Raw genomic sequence first — 15,952 nt, forward strand, 5'->3', positions numbered from 1 at the left:
TCAATTTTTTTCTGCTGAAGTCGGCCGGGGAACAATTTATTTTATAATGTGCAGAGACATACATTAGTGCTAAAAAGTTAGTGAACCCCACCAGAAAAGTGTTCAAGTTCTGCCATGTTATGTATATTTAATTGTGAAATGAGGTAATAAAATATTACATTAAGCAAAGTTTATTTCTCTGGGCTCGCCTGACATTGTATACAACAGGGGCCGCGGAATAGGAGGGGCAGGGGGCACTTGCCTCCCCCCAAAAAAATTCCCCGTAGGAAAAATACCCTTTTTACAAAATGGAAATTGCCCTTTTTTTCAAAATGAAATGTGCCCTTTTACAAAATGAAATACCCTTTCTGAAGTAAAACTTACATTTTAGGTTTAAAAAAATCACAATTTTTTTCGGCTCGCGCTTGCATCAATTATTGTTTAGTAAGGTACTCGCCCTGTTCATGGTTACAACAATGCATGTATCGAATCATGGACGGAAATCCCAGGGGGGACAGGGGGACGTGTTCCCCCTACTCGAAATAGTAGGGGGGGGGGACACATTATCACTATCAGATGTCCCCCCCCTACTATTTGTGATCTTTTATGATTGTAAGAAATACATCATTCAAAATCGAAATAAAACATGTATTTTAGGACGAGATATGACCTTACTTTTGGGATGATAACTTTTTTTTTTTGCTTGTCAAATTTATTTTCGTCGAAATGACCTTAAATTTGGGGTGATAACCCTTTTTTTTTATTGGCTTATCAAATTTTCCAGCCCCTTGTCCCCCCCTTCCTTTTGGGAGAGATTTCCGCCCCTGTATCGAATGTCCAGTTTCAGGTTGGAATATCACACATTTTTGGCTCGTGTTTGGCGCTTGCATCAATTATCGTTTATTAAAAGTACTCATGCTGTTCCTGGTTACAAAAAGACGCTGAGAATGTCCAGTTTTCAGGTTAGAAAATCACAAAAAAATTTGAAAATTCTTCCTTCGTAAGGTATTCATCCTGTTCATGGTTACAAAATGCTTAATATGTCCAGTTTTTAGGTTAGAATATTCTGAATTTTCAGCTCGCGCTTCGCACTCGCATTATTCGATTGGTGAGATATTTCTATTATTCATGAGTCACTAATACAGTCTTTCACAGGTTCCTTTTCTGGTCAGTATATATAAAATTTCAGCTCATCTTTTTTCATGATTACAAAAACTACTCGGAATGTTTACTCTTCATGTCTTATTACATGAAATGTCCAAAAAGTTTCAGCTCGTGATTCGCGCTCGCTACATCTCACAAGGATGCCCTTTTAACAGTATTCAGCGCCATAATTGACCAAAAAGCGAGTTTTTCAACTTCGGATGTGAAAATCTTTACACACCGTTTGCTCGCGGAAATATGAATATGAAATATAAATAAGAAATCACTTAAAAAAAACTTCGCTCAACTTAATTACTAAGTGTAGTAATTAAGTTGAGCGAAGTTTTTTTTTAAGTGATTTCTTATATATATTGCATATTCATATTTCCGCGAGCAAACGGTTTGTAAAGATTTTCATATCCGAAGTTGAAAAACTCGCTTTTTGGTCAATTATGGCGCTGAAAACTGTTTGTGTGTACACAACTTATTAACACAGTTGATAATCTCATGGTGAAAACATCCTTTTGCACCACAATGCCCATTTTGACATATAAGCAAATTTTGATTTATCAGGTACCTATTATTTTCGTGTATTCCATAAAGCTTTCAAAATATCCCTTTTCAGGTCTAATTGTCAAAACGAATTAGCTAGCGCTGCACGCTCGCATTTTGATTGACGAGTTATGTATATCTCAATATTGATTATACAACAAACTACTTAAAATCCCCTTTTCATGACAGTTTATCAAAAAATTTGGCTCGCAATTTGCGCTCGTATTAGTGGTTGAAAATATATTAACTGATGTATCCTATTTATGATTACAAAAGTGTTTGTAATGTCCAGTTTTCAGGCTATATTATCATCAGATTTTGCGCCCTCATTAGGCATTAATGAATAAGATATTAATTTAATAATTAAAATTGTCCCTTTTGTTTCATCTCGCGCTTAGCAAGAGGAATAGGAAGATAGTCATCATTTTCATATGATAACATGTCCTAAGGATGTCCCGGTCCTATGTCAAAACTCAAAGTAAGAAAAATATCAGCTCTTTGTTAAGTGCGATTCATATCCACCTCACAATTTTCCTAAAAAGTGCTTGAAATATAGAGCTGAAATTTCCTTTTTTTCCAGATCGGAATATCAAATAGTTTAAGCTCGCCCTTCGCGCTCGCTTTGATTTTCATGATAAAAGATGTATTTAGAATGCCTAGATTCTAGGTCTAAATATGAAACACGCGCGCGCATGTTTATTCAGATACTCAACTTGTTCTCTATTTAAATCATCTAGTTTCAGATCACAATATACACAATTTCTGCTCGCGCTTTGTGCTCGTAATTGGAAGATCCCCAATTACTCATTCTTTTCATTATTTACAAATCATGAATAGAGTGTCTCGTTCAGGAGGTCTAAATCTCGAAATTTTTCGCTCGCGCTTCGCGCTCGCATCAATTGTTTAGTTAGGCCTATATAGCTATCCTTTTCATGATTACAAAAAATGATTAAAATTTTCCATTCTTTATGTAGAAATGTCAAAAAAAATTCAGCTCGCGCTTCGCGCTCGCATTATTTGATTGTTGAAATACTTATGTAACCTCTTCATGGCTAAGTGCAAGCAGTCTTTAACTGGTATCTTTTCGATCAGTTCAAAACGTATATAAAAATGTTCTGCTCGCGCTTTGCGCTCGCATTATCAATGTAAGGAAGATCATAGTGTCTCGTTCACTGGGTCTAAATCTCTAAATTTTCCGCTCGCGCTTCGCGTTCGCATCAATTGTTTGGTTATATACCTATTCTGTTTAAGTTACAAAAAGTGCATAGAATTTGCATTGTTTGGTTAAAAATGTCAAAAAAAATCAGCTCGCGCTTCGCGCTCGCATTTTTTGATTTTTAAAATATCTTCATGGCTAACTGCATGCAGTCTTAAATAGGTATCTTTTCCATCAGTTCATTTCTGCTCGCGCTTCATGTTCGTAGTAATTATTTAGTTGCATACACATCTTTTTATAAGGATAACAAACATTGCCCAGAATGTTCAAATTTTAGGAAAAAATACATAAGATTTCCAAAAATATTTTAGCTCGCGCTTCACGCTCGCATTATTAAAATAAGGATTATGATATATTTATTTGATTTATAAGAATAAAGCTAAGAAGTGACTATTAGGACTACCCCTTCAAAGAAACCAAAAAATCATCCTCAAGCAGCCGATCGGGGAAAATATGGCTGAAAAAAAATCCGGGCCCCCCCCCCCTATTGGCGAAGGCTGGATCCGCCCCTGTATACGCACACACAAACGAAAGTACTTCTACATTGCCGAGCAGGTTGAACCTCGCGAGCATGTCATGCGGATGAAGTATGACAGCAATCTATAGACAATACGCGAGGTTCAAACTTGCACCCCCATCACAAGCTGCGGGCCTGCGCAGGCGCGGTGGCGATTGTTACGTGTATTAAACTATGATGCTGATTACTAGCTCTGCACCTTTTCCCGCTAATTTGCACCTTTCTTTCACCCCTTTTAGTGTAAATGCCGTACAGACATGAGACTGACCGTCTCATACATGACCCAGTACTATTTTTTAAATGTCAATTGGATCGCCAGAATTAAATAGGAGGAAGTGCCGGCGATGGGGTTATCAAATTTGATAATACTGTCAATTTATTTAAATCACTTTCGCCTACTGAGTCATGTTAACTGCTTGTGATAAAAGAGCAGTGTGAAGGTAGCTCTAGATTAGATCTGTATTCATGTGATGTTTTACGCAGATGATCTACAGCCCCCCCCCCCCCCCCTTGAGACCAGCGGCGTAACAGGGGTCGGTGGCAAGGGGGGAGGGCAAGAGCAAAAAAAAATTCCTGGTCATATCATATGAACAGGCGTAATGGTGTAATGAGGCGACGATTTTGAGGGGGCCAGATTGACATTTTTAATACGAAAATCCAATTTTGTGATAGATTTTGACATGATATCCAGAGAATACTATATTTCATTCTTTTCTCTTTCCATTCCTTTTTTTGTGGTGTGTACCCCACTGTGAAGGGGATTCTTTGCGGCAGTAGCGTGAAGAGTACAAACAAAACGAGGGGCACAGTATGGCGCATGTGCTAAAAAGCTGCTTAATATAAGTCCCGAGCGAGCGAAGCGAGCGAGAAAAAAAAAACATTTTCATGAGAATCTAACTTTGGGATATTCTTTGACATTATATTCAGTAAATAAAATAAAATCCTTCACTTTCCCTTTGCTTTTCTTTCCTCCTTTTTTTTTTGCTCTTGGTTGTAGAACTTTTGGGGCCATGGGACAACCCTTCCATACTCATATACGACAGTGCTACGCGGTTGGGGTCTTGATATCAAAGCCATTTAAACCTCACAGATTGCCGCTAATTTAATCAAATCGCGGGTAAATACAGAATATAGCTTTTACACAACACATTTATTCAACCCAGTTGCGTAATGAACCAAATATTTTTAGGGGGCAAAACAAAGCAATGTGGGAAAAATTGTAACAAGTCGCCAGCAGGCAGAGCGAGCTGCAAAAAAGTGCCTATCGAAATTAAATTTTAATTATGACTTTGTGATAGATTTTTCCATTATATTCATTGTTTCCATTAATTTCATTATACGTTGTCTCCTATAATTATTTCCTCTTAGGTGTGGAACCAAGACCCCCTGCGCCTATATGCCACTGATTGAACGTAAAGCTTAATGTAGGAAGGGTCCCTACAGGGGGGGGGGGCGTTATAGAACCATTTGAATGTTATAGATGAAGAGCCCCTACTGCGTGGCAAAGCCCCGGTAGCTTATTTGCATAAAATTTAGCAAGCTTATAGCACAATGTTGTATACTTTTCATCTTTCTTCCCGCTCTTTACTTTCAATCCTCGGCTGCCCGGTCGTGTTATTAAGTGTTTTTTTTTTCTTGTCCAATTTCTTTTGTTTTCCAATTTAGCTTTTGACTAAATCCATTCTACCTTCGTTTACCGCTATTGTTTGCCACTTTGTTATCTTTTGATGTATTTCCCATCATGCTATTGCATTATATAGGCCTATTTCGGAATGATTTGTTCTTTCTCAAATGTTCTTCTTTCGTTCCTTTTTCATAAAAAAAACTTTTTTTTTCTTCGTTTTCTTTTCATCTTTCCCTCCTTTTCCCCTTTCTTTCCCCTTTCCCTTTCTTTCTCCCTCCCTTTTCTCTTTTCCCGTTTTTTTATTTTCCCGGTGAAATCCGCCAGGGGGGGGGGGGGCAGCTTGCCCCCCGCCTGTTACGCCACTGTACTGCTTGAGACATACCGCCTTCTCCCATCACCTCCACCTCGACCCCTTTAGTCCAAAATAATAAAGAAAAATAACAAGTTCCCCTGAACAAAATTTTACGAAGACAACGTTACAATTATTCACCTCTTATAATCATGTTGTGCCATGTCCTCTAGTCAGATTATTCCCATGATAAACATGAAAAATGCCAGCCGTTCCCAAGGTGGTAGGTAGCTAAATCAATATCGGCCCCTTTAGAGGCCATTCTTTCCGTGGATGTTGAAAGGACATTACATTTGGGAAATGAACCAATCATTTAGATCGATGAATTACATTTCACCATGAAAAGTCATGTATACTTCAGTGAACATTGTTTTTTCTTGTTATTGAGGTCGGAAAGAAATGTGTTTTAACTAAAGATATAACTTTAAATGTTTTGAAACTATAGGAAGGCCAAGTTGGATTCCCTCATGAAAATCATGCATAGAGAAAAGAAGAGGCTTAATTTATGGGGTTCACGCGCTAGATAAGTAAGGACATGGTCTTTATTCATTTTAGGTTCCATATTCATAAGGGTCGCTATTCATGATTGTAGAAGATGGTCGTTTCTCAAAGTTGGATAAAAGAGTCACTATTTAAAATGTTAAAAATAAAGACTAGCAAGTAGCAGCCCTCATTCCACGTTATGAGCTGGAAATTGTTATTGATATCAAGCACTTTTTGTTTTTATGAACACGCAGGATATGTGTTTCCCTGAAAACAAATAATGAAAACTCGGAACTTGAGAAAAATAATTTGTGCATGTTAACTTTAACACTGGATTTTTAAGCCCCGTTATCCGATTGGAATAGATCATTAATTTATCTCAATCAACGGCCGCTGCGAGCGTGACGCGCAAGCGACATTTTGAATTGTATATGACCTGAAAGATTTGTGTTGGTGACTAATATTGTTGGGAGCTAACAGTGACTGGATGGGAAATTTTTAAAATTTGAAGCGTGAAAAATGCTGTTTTGGAGCTCATTACAGCTCGAATAGAATGTTTATGACAACATTTACTATACATTTTTTTAGTTTATAAATATTCTGCACATTCGCCCCCCCCTGGTACCGCCACTGTCTCACACCTCTTCGAGGACTATGAACAGTTAAACCCTTCTCCCAATTTACTAGCGACCCTTATGCTTGCTTTCAAATTAGGATATCATGATTAGTGATCCTTCATACTATTGTCGATAATAATAATGATGTTGGTGATGATGATGATGATGATAATAATAATAACAATACCGGTACTACTACTACTACTACTACTACTACTACTTCTACTTCTACTTCTATTAATGATAATAACAAGCTGCAAATAGACTTTGCTATAGTTACCTTCGTCTTGTCAATGGTTACCTTAAATTCATTCAAAATAGTATTAGATTCAATCACCTTTCTTATATTTGAAGTGAATTCGCCCCATCTCATCAGCTAAAATTCAATTTTAATACTCAATTTAAACACGCTATTCACTATGCCAAACTCTACCATTTATACCGTTCCCATGACAATCATCCGCCTATACGTCGCATATATGAACGGTCTATGCGCTTGCAGGCCAATATGAAACCTTGAACCGTCAAAATGTGAAAAGGGCTAAGAAACTTGTCTGTTTACGTGATATTTAGTGATGAAGTTATGGTAAAATATTAATTGATTCTCCGTTTGTTTTCTGCGACTATGTATAATCATAATAGAGTGTTGGAGGGCCAAGAAGGGCGATCATTTCATGAAATAAGTGATTTTGGAAGCTAGTAAATAAAAATATCATTGTAGGGGAACTAGTTTCATTAGGGTAACGATAAAAGAAAATTTCTAGTCCGCCGTAACTATGACTCTGCATGGATTTGCTACCTAACGTGTCGCTATATTAATGCATTCCTATTTTGATTGATAACGGATTGTGGAGAGGAGCCTCGTTATTTGAACATCTTTGTAACCTTCAAATGGAAACCTATCAATCATCAAGAGTATGTATCCTCTCCATCCCGGCTGCAGATTTATAGATTATTACTTACTGAGATCAAATAAAAGACTCTTGCGTGATGAATATGAAATATGCTCAGGAAATTAGGTTGATTCGATCAACAGTTTTTATGATTTAGAAAATGTCTCGAATCGCATGCAGGTTGTGACATTTTGACCAAATTAGATTAGAATCTAGTAGACGCAAGGTTCTGGTTTGATTTTTTTGATTAACTCCGAAAAAATGTAGGCTTCATATAATTTTCAATAATGTTATTCTCGAAAAGATGGAAAGCGAAAATTGCCCGGTTCTCACAGGCTGTGCTTCATGTACACTCTTTACATGGCTCAGGTTTGGCTGCTTTTTGGGATATGAATTTTGCGAATGTTGCATTTATTAAGAGGGGATGGAGATGCTTTGGACTGAGTAAAGATACCCTCCCAGAAGGAAAAACCAGTTCCACTGGACCAGTTAGACCAGTAGAATTTTAACTGGTAACTCTGGAAATTGGAACATCGGTTTACTGGTCTAACTGGTCATACTGGTCCAGTTAAAATTTTACTGGTCCAGTTAAAAATTAAACTGGTCTTGAATTACTGGAATTTTATACTGGTCTTGTTTCTGGTGGTTGTTACTGGTCTCACTGGTCTTCATACTGGTCTCCGATCAAGCTGGTCTTTACTGGTATTTTCTACTGGTCTGACTGGTCTTCGAACTGGTCCTCGAACTGGTCTAACTGGTCCTCGTACTGGTCTTACTGGATCAATTTATTACATGCATTTGGTTTGTTATATACCATGGTCAGTGAAATGTGATGGAAAAGATGGTTAGTAAATTAATCTTTCTGCTGTTATTTTAAATGTGATATATGAAATTACACACTTTCATTGTAAATTAGTTCACACACTTATTTGGAAAGTTTTTAAACCACAATGAGTGCCATTGCAGGGATATTCCATTCTAAATCCTGATTTTTCTGTTTAAAATAGGAAATATGCTAATGAGGTAAACCACGTGATCAGCATCATCAGAATTACTGGTATTACTGGTCTTGACCAGTTCAATTTCAAACAATGAATTACTTTAGACCAGTTGACTATATCAGAGGAATATATCTTGCTTTGATCTTAATCATAATTAAAGGAATTAATTATTTTAATGATAATGTTAATACTTGATAATTTTGATAATTAATAATAATAATTACAATATCGATAACAATGATAACAGTAATAAGAATGATAACAATAATCATAATAATAATAATTATGATAATTATAAGAACGAATGATAACGATGATAACGAATCATAATAACTTTCTCTGAATTGCAAGATTCATTTTCCATAATTCGTCAAATGATCTGACTTGAAATAAAGTCATTATTTATTGGACCAGTAACACCAGTTTGATGAAAAACAATTTAACTGGTATTACTTCTTTGCTTCAACGGGAATGCAATTGTTTGAACTGGTCTCCAGTTGATTTTTACTGGTCCAGATAAACTTCAACTGGTCCAGTAAACATATACTGGAAACCAGTAAAAATCTACTGGAAACCATTAATTGGACCAGAAACACCAGTTTGATGAAAAACAATTTAACTGGTATTACTAATTGCTTCAACTGGAATGCAATTGTTGGAACTGGTCTCCAGTTGATTTTTACTGGTCCAGTTAAAAATCAACTGGCCCAGTAAAAATATACTGGAAACCAATACAATTCTACTGGAAACCAGTAAAAAGAATTACTGGTCTTACTGGTTTTTCCTTCTGGGCTTCTAATTTTGATAAATTTGCCATACTCCTGGTATGCTTTGTGAAAAACCATCCTTTTATCGTTCAACCGAGTATCTTTGGGTGTGTGTGTGCAAATTGGATGGTTCTACACATCCTCTCTTCCCCCTGTATTAGACCCAGTTCCTTCTTCTTCATTCCTTTTTTTTTCTTTCTCAAGTTCACTTTATTAGAAGATAGGTCTTCACCTTGATTATCTGTTGATATTTACTTGGATTTCTTGAACACAAATAGACCTTAAGAATTGTATTAAACCTCTTGAAATCGCGTTTTAGGAGAAACTCTGTTTAATATGTGTTACCTCCCTCCTAATATCATGTTGTACCCCGTATCATTACCGTTCGTTATATACAGTGTAACGAGGCAATAATCCCGAGGGGACTGAAATTTAAAAACTGTGTGCAATTTCCGAAAATTTCAGTGGAGACAAGTAAAGCTAATAATTTTATTTTTCAATTTACATAATTTTGATATGGATTTGGTATTTAAGAAGTCAAATAGCTAGGGAAGTTATTCAACGCAATTCAATTAGAATTACATTATTGAAATTATGTTGAAATAATTATTAATTTCGTGTCATAATTATGTATTACGAAATTATTTCTAGAACGATGGGTACCCTGCCCTCATATTTCCCCTCTACATGTACAGTATAATTATGTAATTATGACGTATTTCAGTGTGAGATGTTGGTACGCGCACTGTCAGTTGAGAACTTTGAGGGAACTATCAACTTTCAGCGTGCAAAGCCAAGATAATTATGTCCGATATGGATTATTCTTTTCTTTCGAAACAAATTAGATCAATTAATCAATATAATTTTTATGTAGACGAGGGTTATTCCATCTTTTTCCACCCCCGTCTGAATTCCTCACTATCTTGTTTTCTCCCCTTTTCCCTCTCATCTTTTATGTTCTCCATCCTATGGTAATTGCTTCTGACCACTCGATGCTTTAACAATACTACTGAGTAGTGTTACATTATGGTGGTTTAATTTCGAAAAAAGGACTACGTCTATTTTAATTAATATTACGTATTAACTTGATGAAAGGGTATTATGGGGCGTCACGTAAAATTTTCCAGCGTGTATCGACGGCGTAATAAAGAGAAATCCTTTTTTGTAAAGAGAAACAGGTTCACAAGCCGCCAAAGCACATTTTCAGCAACAATTCAATGCACTTTTAAAACTTCGTCCATTTCCTGATGCTAATGCATTTAATGACCAAATAATAAGGGTTCTTGCTTTTGAGTAGCTGCTCTTGGGGGAAGATCTCAGCATGGAGATATAGCTCCATGATCTCAGGAAGGGTACGTACTCAGCATTGACAAACCCATTTACATATGCTACCCTATCGACAACCAAAATTCACAAATATTGACCATGTTAACCCTTATCACACGCTCGAAATATATTCTCTCTCTCTCTCTCTCTCTCTCCGTGTGTATGTGTGTGGTGCGCGCGCGTGTGTGTTGGGTGTGAGAAAGTGTGCGTGAGTTTGTAATGAACTTTTTCTGGGGAAATTTTCATGCATTTTATCCATCACCGGGGGCCCGTAACACAAAGCTTAGCAATGATCGTAGAACATTTTTTTCTACGATTGATTCCATTGGCTACAATGTACAATCAATCGTAAAAATCAAGCGTTCGATTAATTGCTAACCTTTGTGTTACGGGACCCGGGACATCCCAATCATACAGATGAAGAGGGGGGGGGCGAGCTTGGGGGCAATGGCCTCTCGGATTTCCATGACCTTGGAAAAATGGAGAGAAAATAAAGAATAGGAAAGGAAAAGGAGTGAATAAGATATTATTATGGTATGGTTCTAAAATATTTTTGTCCAAATATATAACAAAATTAGATTTTTGTATCAAAAGAGTCAAAAGTTTGCCCCATATGCCATGTTTGGCCCCCTTAAAAATCCGGGCTCATTGTGCTATTGTCACCGGCCTGGATTAGATGACGCCATACTGTTTCGGTATGGTTGTAATCCGGATTTTCAGATTACAAATTCGATTTCTTTAACAATTTGCTGATGAAACTAACAATGAAAATATAAAAGGAAAGAGGGCGCTCTGAGGTGTTACGACACCATTTTAGTACCCTCCTGGAAACCTAACTAAAATCGGAATAAATCTTCGCTAAGAGGTAAATATTTTTGTCTATACTGGAGCTTTGTTAAAGAACTAGATTTGAGCATTTACATTGTGACATTTGGTGTATCATTTGATTAATTCTGAACCTGATATTTGGAATTAACTTTTGAACGCTTACATTATGTATGCTAGCAAGATAGAGCCACGCCCAGAATCATTCCTACCGAAGGGACCTAAACCCGTTTTCCTTCGTGCAGACGATGTGAGGAATACAGAGGATAGGGCTCTCTCGTCGGAGGAACTATACATTTATCTGTCAAAAGTTGTTTCTACCGAAAACATTACAGGAATTCAACAGATACGCCGACTATGGAGAGTTTATCTCAACTCACACGACGATCGGGTGAAGCTCATTGCGGATGGTCTACCCATTCGAGGGGCGATAACCCCCATCTATGATGTAAATCCATTCACGAGACTGAGAGATGAAAACCTTACAAGAATCATCATCAAGGACATCCCCCTATCAGTCGGCGATGACCTCATCAAAGCTGAGCTCCAGGCTATGAAATGCGACATACAAGGGGACATTCTGCGCCAAAAACTACGAGTTAATGGGCAGTTAACATCATGCCTGAATGGTGACAGAGTCCTGCACACCAGCCATCCAACAAAGCCCCTCCCCAGAAAGATGACCTTCGGGGGTATCTTCATGGGGCGAGTCTACCACAATGGGCAACCTGAGCAACCAAGAGAGAATGCGACATGTTCCAGGTGTCTCCAGGTGGGTCATCACTCGTCCAGGTGCATCGGAGAGCTGATATGCAGATACTGCAAGAAACCAGGGCACGTACAAAGTCAATGCCAGCAAAACGAGAAAGTGTCACGAAACGCCCGGGATACCGCAACAGTCATCCTAGATGTTGTCGATCAACCGAGATCAGTCGACATGGAGAAAGCGAAACATGTTGAAAAGAAACGCCAAGCAACACTCGCGGACTTCCTGCGTCAACAACCTTCGCTCCCCATGAATGATCATCGTGAGAAAGCGTCCGTCGATACCGTTGCTACGTATGCATCCGACTCCGCAATTCAATATGTTGGCTCGCAAGCGGCAAGAAAGATACCGAAGAATAAGAAAAGTGAAAACAATCAAAGGTGCAATGATGGAAATAGCGCTGATGATGAAAGTGAAAGTGATCAATCCATCGTATCACCTGAAAGCCCACCAGTAGGGTCAACTGGCAACAAATCCACAGTAAAGCGGAAGCAAAAAGCAAAGAAACCAAAACACAAGTAAAGCTTGTTAATGATCAGATTGAAAATCAATGGAGTAACAAATTTGCACAGTGGATTCACCTATGCACTTTGTCTCATTGAATGTTCGAGGAATAAGAAATAAACAAAAAAGAAATAAAATATGGTTATGGTTTAGACAACAAAAAAGTGATGTAATATTTCTTCAGGAAACTTTTTTGTCAAAGGATCTTGAAAAGACTATATATGCAGAATGGAATGGACCGTGTTATTTTAACCATGGCATCCATCATTCATGCGGAGTTGCTATACTTGTCCGAAAAAATGTAAACATAAATATTGTAAATGTTCACCACAAACACGATGGAAGAATTATTGCAGTACGTTTTATTATTGATGAAAATAAATACTTATGCCTCAATGTATATGCACCAACAAAAAAGAACGAAAAGAACAGATTTTATAAAATGCTTCATGTTTGGTTAAAAGATGTAAAAGATGAAGATGATATAATTATTGCAGGTGGTGACTGGAATATAGTTCAGAATAAAAAGGTAGATACCTGTGGAATGTCATATACGCATTCAAAAAATTAAGTCTTTAATTTTTTTCAGCAAAACAATAATTTGAGTGATATTTGGAGACAATTTCATCCGTCAAAAAAACAGTTCACCTGGAGACAGATGTCTTTAGGTATCTTTTCACGTCTAGATTATTGGTTGATAGCAAAACATTTATAATAACTTGTAAGGTACACTCCACAGATATCAGGCCAGCATTGAAATGCGATCATAACGCTATTTCCCTTAAACTGAAAATGTGTAAACAAAATAGGGGTAAAGGGTATTGGAAAATAAATAACTCTCTTCTAAATGATGAGAAGTACATTGCTGAGATAAAATGTGTTATACAGAAAGTAAAAGCAGAATATTCATATTTAAATGATCAACTGAGATGGGAAATGTGTAAGATAAAAATTAAAGAATTAAGTATTAAATATTCTAAAGATAAACAAATTAGAAATAAAATGTACTATTCCAAATTGGAAAAGGAATATACAGAAATTTGTGAGAAAATTGATGTCAGTGCAAATGTACGAGATATTGAAGAGATGGAAAAAATAAAATATGAGTTAGATGCCTGGTATAAATATAAATGTAAAGGTGCGTTTGTGAGATCTAGGGATAAATGGCTAGAGCATGGTGAAAAGTGCACGAAATATTTTTTACAGTTGGAAAAAAGAAGAAGTGTTAAAAAAGAAGTAAATTGTGTAGAAATTAAAGGTAAAATAGTACATGACAGTAAAAAAGTTTTAGAACATATATTAGATTATTATGAAAATCTGTATAAAGGGATTGTAATCAAGATCAAGAGTTCGATGAATATTTTACAGGATTAAAATTAAACACTTTATCAGAAGAGCAAGCAAATTTATGTGAAGGTTTATTAACGGAAAGGGAGTGTTTTTATATACTCATGTCAATGAACACGAACAAAGCCCCGGGTAGCGATGGCCTGAGTGCAGAGTTTTACAGGTGCTTTTGGAATGATTTAAAAGATATGTTAATTAGTAGTTTAAATACTGGTTATGAGGAGAAAAAAATGTCATCCTCCCAAAGTCAAGCTGTTCTCACATTGTTATATAAAAAGGGTAATAAAGCTTTATTAGAAAATTGGAGACCAATATCACTCCTTAACATTGATTATAAAATAGCTGCAGGTGCATTGGCAAAAAGAATGAAACAAATTATTCCGCATATTATTTCGGATGATCAATCGGGATTTAGGAAACATAGGTCGGCATTAGAGAATGTGCGACTTGTACAAGACGTTATTGACTATTGTAAAATGAATAATCAATCAGGTGTTATCATGTACATAGATTTTCAAAAAGCGTTTGATAACGTTAGACACGATTTTCTGTTCACTACTTTACGTAAGATGCAATTTAAAGAGTCATTTATTCATTGGATACAAACGTTTTACACAAATGCAAATGGTAATGTCTTGAACAATGGTTGGTTGTCACAAAAATTTTATTTTAATCGAGGTGTAAGGCAGGGATGCCCGTTGTCGGCTCTATTGTTCTTGGTAATTTCTGAAATATTAGCTCAAAAAATTAAACAAAATCCATTGATTACAGGTATAGCTGTACCAATTAAAGAAATATCTCTAGCCCAGTACGCCGATGATACTATAGTATTCGCCAATGGAACAAATTCTGTACAAAATATAATGACTGAGATTAATAGATTTGGAAATATAGCAGGGCCGAAAGTCAATTGGTCTAAATCTAAAATAATGAAGTTAGATGAAAATATAGAGTTAAATGACCTAGAATGCACGGTCGATCCAGTAAAATGTCTTGGAATATATGTTGGTAAAAACCATGTTGATGTAGAAAAAAAGAAATTGGGAAGGGAGACTTGGAAAAGTCGAAAATATACTTAATTTATGGAAAATGAGAAATTTGACTTACTTTGGAAAAATATCTGTCATTAAGATTTTAATAGCATCACAATTTGTTTATGTTGCTTCGGCAGTTCCTGTGCCCGATTATATTTCAAAGGCATTGAATAAAAAATTATATACATTTTTATGGAATTCCAAAAAAAATAAAGTTAAGAGAAATGTATGTTTAAACAAAGAAATTGATGGTGGGTTACACATGGTTGATATGAAAGCCAAATTTTCATCTCTTCGATTAGCATGGATTTATAAATATATGGATGAAATAAAGGGAGCATGGAAAACTCTTTTTACCTATTGGACAAATAAGATTGGTGGTTTTCCATTATGTTTACATTATAATTGTAATAGTGTAGACATTGTTAATTTAGGGAAAAGGTATAATCTACCCTCCTTTTATATCGATTTTCTATATGTTTGGGCAAATTTGAGATACCATAATTTTTTTAAAATTACTGATATTCCAAAACAAATTTTATGGAATAACAGTAATATAAAAAATACAAAATGAAACACTAAATTTCAATAAATGGAGGAAATCTGGTGTATTGATGGTAAATCATGTTATAAAAGAAGGTAAATGGAAAAACCTCAATACGGTATTTGATGATTTTGAAAACAGAAAATTATTATACAATTTTGAACTACAAAAGTTGAAGAAAGCATTTCCCAACACCTGGCTGGAAAATAGACCAAATGCACAACAAAAGGAAATAACGATTATACCTAATCTTATTGAAATATCAAATGGTGATTTAATTGATGTAAATATCTTGAAAGCTAGGCATTATTATCATTATTATTTAGAACATAACAAAACAGAAGCATCTTTCTTTATGTTTTGGCAAAATTATTTGGGACTTCAGATAGAAATTAATTGGGACAAAGTCCTGTATTTTAAACTTAGACAAATAAAAGATAACAAGGTTAGAGAATTTAATTTTAA

The sequence above is a fragment of the Lytechinus pictus genome, chromosome 2 (genome assembly GCF_037042905.1).
Source record: "Lytechinus pictus isolate F3 Inbred chromosome 2, Lp3.0, whole genome shotgun sequence".
Classification (NCBI taxonomy): domain Eukaryota; kingdom Metazoa; phylum Echinodermata; class Echinoidea; order Temnopleuroida; family Toxopneustidae; genus Lytechinus; species Lytechinus pictus.